This window comes from Echeneis naucrates, chromosome 2 (genome assembly GCF_900963305.1).
Source record: "Echeneis naucrates chromosome 2, fEcheNa1.1, whole genome shotgun sequence".
NCBI lineage: Eukaryota > Metazoa > Chordata > Actinopteri > Carangiformes > Echeneidae > Echeneis > Echeneis naucrates.
The window spans coordinates 4,975,376-4,981,679 of record NC_042512.1 but is presented as its reverse complement, the minus strand read 5'-3'; the positions used below and the strand labels follow the sequence as shown (position 1 = coordinate 4,981,679).

The 6,304-nt window shown below is 40.8% G+C and overlaps 1 non-coding gene across 1 annotated transcript; it reads right to left on the bottom strand.

Moving 5' to 3' along the window:
• Positions 1-2,301: 2,301 nt before the first annotated feature.
• trnag-gcc (transfer RNA glycine (anticodon GCC)) lies at positions 2,302-2,372 on the bottom strand. Its single transcript has one exon. It is a non-coding gene; the product is annotated as a tRNA-Gly (tRNA).
• Between the last annotated feature and the right edge of the window lie 3,932 nt (positions 2,373-6,304).

Genomic DNA, 6,304 nt, shown 5'->3' with positions numbered 1-6,304 from the left:
AAAGTAAAATTAAATTAAGTGAGTCGCTGTTGTTTTTTTACTTACCCGTAGGAAGTACTCCTGACTGGATTTGTTTCAGGTGGATCCAGATCCTCAGTGTCAGATATTACTGTCTGAAAAACAAATGAAAATGTCTGAAACAACACACTGAAAGCAAAGAACATCAGGCTGCCATAATCTGCCTTCATACCTGTCCAGGCTGAGCTGTGGATGAATCTCTGAAACATGATAAATTTGATAAACTGATGAACTTTATGATACAGAGTATAACAGAGCTTTGAGTAACATTTAGAGGTAGAGAGGAACCATAAGATTTATAAATAAGAGATGATTTTCTTATAAATTATATCACAATCACATCAACAACTTAAAGACAAATTACCTCTTTTGTAAAAACTAATACCTACCCTTTATCTTCAGGTTTGTGTTTGGGAGAACTGTTTTTTTTGGTTCAAAAACCTGAGAAGAAAAGCACACAATTGTCAGCAACTTTAAACAGCTTCCATATTGTTCCCTCACCACATACAGTATATATCAATGGTGAAAGGTTATCAGGGTGTCTGATTGGATTAGTAAATGCCAAATAATCAAGACTTGGTCTTAGACTTAATGCTTGAAACCAAATGCATATCCTGTCAATAAATAAATAAATAAAAAAAAAACTGAAAGTACAAAATGTATAAATGAACGTACCACAGTTTCAGCTGCATTGAATTCCGCTGTGCTCCTCAATGTGATGACAATTTCAGAATCAGAGTCTGATGTATCAACCTCTGTAGTAAAAACAAACAACACATTATTAATTATGCTACATCAGAGTAAATAAATATGTAGAAATATGGAATGAAAGGATCCACAAACCTCCTCTAAAGTGTGTTTCTAGGCAAATGAAAAAAGTGCCTTTCCTATTTCCTTTTATATTCTGCCAGTTTGAATGGGCTTTCTGACCCAGGCACATGGAGCACCTCTGAACAGTCTGGATACAAAAGAAGGTCTGCTCCTTCATCCATCTTCTTGTTAAATGTTCTCATTTCTTGGACAGCTTGCTTCAGTAGATCAGGTGCTGCTACCTCCGGATCTGTATATAATGGGAGTGTTTTCCCTCTCTGAGCTTTTAAATCAGCTCCATGTGGCGCCATCAATCCATGTTTATCTGCTAAAATAACAAAAAGATATCATTCATTTCACACACATATTTACTTCCATATTTTACAGATATATCCACACACGTACCTGGACCTGTTTCCTTTCGGCCCACAGTTCTTTTGACTTTGACTTTCTGTCCTCCATGAATTGTTTATATGATGTTCATGGTTGTTCTGCTGGAATGAACGGAGTTCCGTATCAAAACAGAAAGTTAGCAGCAGCTAAAACAATCAGCAACAATTGTGCATTTAGCATAACTGAAAGGCTAAAATAAAAATAAATAAAAAGCAAACATACTATCTAAACGCGTTGCTATTCCGTGAAGACAACGATTGGCTGCAAAATGAAACGGTGCACTTTAACTCACTGCATGTCTGACAGCGGCTTCAGCTAGTTAGCGCGATGCTACACTTAGCTTGTTTAGCATTTTCCGGCTGTTTATTAGATGTCTCCTGTGCGCGTGCTCCTTCCGTCTGGTCCGTTCATCAACGTTAAACATTCTACAGATCGTCCGCACGGAAAACACAACCGCGTAAATTGGCTCAAGTTGTTTCCACAAAACGGCCAAAACATCATTTAATCTATGCCTGCTAAGTTTTCCCTGCACACAAGGTACAAACTTTTTGAGCTCACAGTCAATCTTCTTCTGGATCACTTCCGGCATTTGGTACATTCCCCTTCCGGAGGATTCTGTCGTTTGGAAATTTGTTTCGCAACATGTAAATTTGTTTTCTAATTTGTAAGTTTGTTTTGTCCGTGGTAAAAGTGTTTTCTTGTGTAATGTAAAAATTTTTCTTAACATGTAAGTTTGTTTCACTTTTTGTAAAAGTGTTTGGCACTTTGTAATTTAGTTTTGCACTTACCGGCCACCGTATCAAACAGAGCAGGAACACTAAAGTAAGGGGCGGGGGGTGAAAACGACAGGAGGGTTAAAGAGCAGATTCTCTCTGAGGGACGGATGTTGCCACAATACACAGTGTGTGTGCCATCACATGTGGAAGATGTGTGCAGACTGAAGCCTTCGTCTGCCACCAGCTCAGAGGGGCTGCACTTCTACTGACCACCAGGGGGCTCCACTGGTTGTTTCACAAAGTCACAGTGTGTTGGAGTCTATCAGGGTATTTTCCAAGCAGCACTGTGACTAAAAAGTGACTCTGCATTGGCCGGAAATCGAACCCGGGCCTCCCGCGTGGCAGGCGAGAATTCTACCACTGAACCACCAATGCTTGTTTAACATGTTTTACCATGACGTCATGATTCTCCAGTCATCAGCAGCCTTCAACACTTCCTGCATTTTATAACGTGGCAGCTAACCCGATCAGGGAGAGTCTTCTTTTTTCTGTTTTTCTCACACAGGTTCAAACATAAGCTCCTCCTTTGTTCCTGCTGAGTGAGATGGCAACATTTTTTTTACAAGTTTTACAGATGATTATTGTAATTTCTGTGTTTATATACAACAATGTATTTACATTAAAGCTGATATCTTTCTATAATAATCCATCATGGACTGCTGGACATTTCATATCAGTAAATCCACCGTGTTTTAAAGAAGTTCAGAGTGTTTCAGAGTTTCTGACATGATACAGACAGACAGATCCAACAAAGTATTTAAATGAACTGAGAGCTCAGACCATCAGAAGAGCACACACACACACACACACACACACACACACACACACCGTGGACGAAGTGCGCAGCTTCGCTCAGTCTGTGATTGCAAAAATGAGCGAAAGCAGGAAAAGACGCATTTTAATAAGTAGAAGGAGGAACAAACCAACAGATTTGGTTTTAGTTCAATTCAACGCCACTTATTTGTCTAATAACTGCTGATTTGTGTTTACTTCAGTCTTCGCAGACAAGCGTGAGCTTTTTTGCGCGCATGCGCCGTTCCGGCTGAATCTAATGTGAGTGTGACGTTTGAGTTGGTGTCGCGTGGGAGAGAGATGAAGGACAGGAAATGCCTTTGATCTCCAGTGACGTCACACAGTCTTATAGAGGTGAGTAAACAGTTGTTGATGTTGTCAGTGAAACATTCATTCATCCTCAGAGTCATCTGCTTCTACCGATCTCCATTTTCATTTCCAACCACTCAGAGAGACAAGAACACACACAGACACACTCTGACTAACCAAACCATTCCAGGAACAATCAGGATGATTCTGGCTCAGGGTGTGACAGGTCCGGGGTTCAAATCCCAGATGAGCCCTTTGTCAGCTGTTGTAAGAAGTGAAAAAGCCTCCTAAATGTGGAGGGAGGCCGACTCTGTCAGAGAGCAGTGTGCATTCTAGCTTCCTTTAGCTGTCAGCCTCTGATCATCAACTCTTCAGCTTCTATGACTTCAACAATTCCTTCTGAATGCAGTCTGAGGCAGTGATTGTGAAACTTTCATTCAGACAGAGATCCCACATTCAGAAGAAAACAGCCACACACAAACAAAGTCATCATGAACAGCCTACATGGAGCCTAAATGAAAAGAAGCAGGAACTAAAGTGTGAAAATAATGATGAACAAAGTGTCACACAGAGAGGCTGCAGCCTGGTGTGGACTATAACGTCAGAAAATGGATCAGTCTGTGACACGGAGCACTAAAGTTGGAAGGCTGAGTTCAGCTTCAGCTTCTTTCATGTTCTCCCTGTGAAAGAAAGAAGGTGAACATGAGCTTGATATGAGAACACAGCAGTGTGCATCATGGTGCTCATGTTCATATAGAAAGAAGGAGGAAAAGCAGCAGCTCTGGTTTGCTGTTTCACTCCCTTTCCCTCCCCGCTATGAGCTGTCACTCACCCACAGCACATACTGTAGACTGGTTCACAGTCAGACTCATGATTCATGACTCATTGGTTCAGAGTGGAACTCATGAGTCCCAGTTCAGCAGCAGCACATTCACACACTGAGCTGAGAGTCTGCTGCGAGACTCCGCTAGAACATTATTGGACTGTGTTATATCACTATATCAGCCATTTAAACTTTATTTATACAAAACTTTTCAAACTAATAGCAATGTTGCACAAAGTGTTTTAAACATTAAAGTCCAAAAATAAACAATATCTCCCACCCAGGCCGCATCATCACCATCCCAGAGATTAAAACAGGACATTGTTTATCTTACAAAGGTCTTTTAGTACATGAAATAAAAATTGCAATGTCCTCTTGAGTTCTGCTCTTTCAGCATCCTATTTATTTACATAAATTTTTTTGGAACATGTTAAAAATAAGAATTATTTGAGATAATGATTAAAAAAAACATTTATGTTTTTGTGAAGTGAAGAAAGGGCCAATTTAAACGTTTAATCAGTGCCATGTTTCACATGTTTCACAACAAAAATGACATGTTTTATAGAGTAATGCTTGTAGAAATGTTCCCAAAGCAGCCCAAAGGGTCCAGAAGAAGCTGAACCTAAACCCCAGGTGGAGTTTGGAGGAGCTGGCTGAGAGGAGAGGAGGACTTGAGGAGTCTCTGGGATCATGGTGGACTGGACTCTGTTCTCAGACCAGTTCTGATTCCTCTGTCAGTCTCTGCTGGATGAAGCTCTCCTCTCCACCTCCCAGGAACATGGTCCAGAGTCTGGACAAGCTGCTGCTGCAACATCTGGATCATCAGGAAGCAGCTGATCCTCCATCAGCAGACACCTTCCTCTTCACCGCCTCCACTTCCAGCTGTGTAGAGAAGAAGAGAGCAGATCCATCAGTGTTTCCTGACTCATGTCCATCAGCTGTCAGTCAGTGATGCAGATCCAGCATAAAGACCTGCAGGGACTTCAGTCCTGTTCAGTCCAGATGTGCAGCAGCTGCTTCCTCTCAGCTCATGTTAACGTGTTGGAGTGAACACACTGAGCTGGAAACTCACAAACAGTCTCAGCTTAGATCTGACAGTTTGATGGACGAGGACCAGAATCTGAACATCTCTGAGTTCTTCAGCTGGTATCTGCTTCATTTGATGGTCACATGATCACACAGTCCTCTGACTGATCTGATTGGCTGACTGTTTTCTCTCTGTCTTTCTGTCTAATTCTGAAAACTGTTTCTGTTCTCCTCTCACAGCTTCATTGAGGAGTTTGAAGGTTCACAGGAAACACTGAGTCTTTGTTCTGATACTGGATTTAAACAATATTACTGAAAGGAACATGAACTGAGTCCAACTGTACTGACCTCAGAGTCTCCAGTCTGAAGTTGGACTCTTCACAAGATCAGACAGATCCTTCAGGTCTGAATCCTTCAGGTCGTTGTGACTCAGGTCCAGTTCTCTGAGATGGGAGGGGTTGGACTTCAGAGCTGAGACCAGAGAAGAACAGCTGATCTCTGACAAACTGCAGTGACTAAACCTGAGTGAAAAATAAAATATGTGACAGTTCCTGCTTGAAATCATTCAGTACTTCATCTGTTCAGAGCTGAAGGTTTAGAAAATGAAAGTCAAACAGCTTCACAACAGTCAAATTTAGCAAGATTTAATGAGAAAACATTTGACAGAACCTCACAACATGAATAAAAACTGTGCAAAATTAAAATGTCATTTTCAAATGATTGAAAATCTGTTATAAAAATTTACTTTGAACCATTTAACAGTTAAATGTCTAAAACCTAAAGAGGATTTTCCCTCATAAATATAAACCTGTCTGCAGGTCAGAGTCACCACAACTGTAACATCATATTAATCTGAGAGCAGAAATAAAACATGAGTCTGACCTCAGAGTCTCCAGTCTGCAGTGAGGACTCTTCAGAAAACCACACAGATCCTTCACTCCTGAATCCTTCAGCCTGTTCAGACTCAGGTCCAGTTTTCTGAGATGGGAGGGGTTGGACTTCAGAGCTGAGACCAGAGAAGAACAGATCTCTGACAAACTGCAGTTCTCCAACCTGAGTAAAGAATAAAAGATGTGACTTTAGAGACAAAGTTCTGCTTGAAAGTATTCTGTTTCAGCATGTGTTCAGAGCTGAAGGTTTAGAAAGTAGAAGTTAGAAAATGAAAGTCAAACAGCTGAACCAACAGGAAGCAGCTTCACACAGTCAAATACAAACAGTGACAAGATTTAATGAGAAAATGAAACAACACTGTAAAAAACCTGAACTTCAAACTGTCAACATTGTGATTTGAACACATCAGAAATAACCAAACAGCAGAGTCAGCCAAACTATTTCTATCTCTGATTCTGCCACATAT